Source organism: Echinops telfairi, unplaced genomic scaffold (assembly GCF_000313985.2).
Source record: "Echinops telfairi isolate 266 unplaced genomic scaffold, ASM31398v2 ScPeMD7_7420;HRSCAF=8458, whole genome shotgun sequence".
Taxonomy (NCBI): Eukaryota; Metazoa; Chordata; class Mammalia; order Afrosoricida; family Tenrecidae; genus Echinops; species Echinops telfairi.
This window is the reverse complement of record NW_022111320.1, coordinates 15,153,448-15,155,227: the sequence shown is the minus strand read 5'-3', so window position 1 is coordinate 15,155,227 and position 1,780 is coordinate 15,153,448.

The window sequence follows — 1,780 nt, the reverse complement described above, 5'->3', positions numbered from 1 at the left end:
GTTATTGAAATAGTGAATATGAAATCACATTTTAAGCAAGTAAGGATAGAAATGCTTGACTTCTCACTGAGACTTCTCACATGACCAGACAGTTCTTTAGTCACAGTTAGGGAAATTCCAGATGGAGAGTTAAGTCTACAGGGAAAGATGGAAGATACTATCAAACTTTTCATTTGCCAGCCATATACTTTCAATTTTATTCACAATAGCCAAGAAGCATCCATATCCATTTGGGAAAAACAAACAAATAAATATCTCATGACATAAAAGTAGCTTGCAGGCCACATCTACTCTCTTACGGTTTCACAAGACAGAAAAACAATCTAACTCCACATCAGCCAAATATAAGAGAGGTTGGATAAAACTATATCCTCCAATGTTCTCTAGTCAATTTTGATACCAACCATCCATCCCAAGACACTCTACTTAGCTGCTAGATTCCAAAATCTGTTGTAATGGACACAGGGATCTCACAGCCAATACCTACAATTCTGGGGTTTATTAGGGAAGTTAACAGGTTACAGTTCAGGATCAGAAATATTCAGAATACAGTTCTCTAATCTGCAATGCTGGCAGGCACACTCTCTCTAGGTTTCAGACTTCAGTGACTCTGGCCCTAGCCTCTGCTGGCCCTTGCCTGAGCAAGGGTTATAAAATAGCCTTACTGTTGATAAATGCCCAAAGGGCACTTCATGCTGCAAGCCTACCTACTACCCAAAGGCACTCTACTCTTTCTGTGTGCCAGAAAGTCTGACTCTTTATTTTGGGCTCTCAGTGCTGCTGCTTCTGTGTTGCTCTGTGCAGGTCATCTCAGAATCCGAAAGGTGTACTCTACTCTTGACATCTCTTTCGCGATGGTTGTGAGGGCTCCCATTCTTACTTCTAAGATGCCTCACTTTAAACCAAACAAAACTGGCCAATCACGATGTTAGACTCCCAAACAACTTATTTGCATGCTTTCCCAGGCATCATTAATATCGGACGCAAACGATTTTGCTGAAGATCACTGCAAAATGGATGCAGCAATACATCAACAGGGAGCTGCCAGAAATTTAGGCCAGACCCAGAAGAGCACTTGCTGAGTCAGATGGATCTTATTTCAAAGCATAAAATACCAGGTTTTTACTTGTGTTTTATTGACTATGCATAAGCATTTGACAGTGTGGATTACAACAAACTGTGGATAGCATTGAGAAAAATGGGAATTTCAGAACACTTCATTGTGCTCCTCTGGAACCTGTGCATAGATCAAGAGGCAAACATTTGAAAAGAACAATGGACTACTGAGTAGTCTGAAACCATGAAAGGTGTGTGTCAGGGTTGTACACTATTGCCATATTTATTCAATTTGTATGCTGAGCAGATAATCTGAAAAGATGAATTTTATGAAGAAGAAGTTAGCATCAGGACGGAAAGAAGGTTTATTAGCAACTTGTCCTATGTAGATAGCACAACCTTGCTTGTCGAAGCTAAGAAGACTTGAAGCACTTGTTGACGAAGACCAGTGACAGCATTCAGGATGGATTGCAACGCACACAAAGAAAACCAAAATGCTCAGAGTTAGACCAATGCATAGCATAATCATCAATGGAAAAAAGATGGAATCTATCAAGGATTTCATCTTATGTGGAACCACAACCAGTGCTCACAGAAGCAGTAACCAAGAAATCAAGTAATGTATTACACTGTGTAAATTTGCTGCACAAGATATCTTCAAAGTGCTGAAGAGCAAGGATTCTACAAGACTGAGGTGTGCCTGACCCAATATGGTATTTTAGTC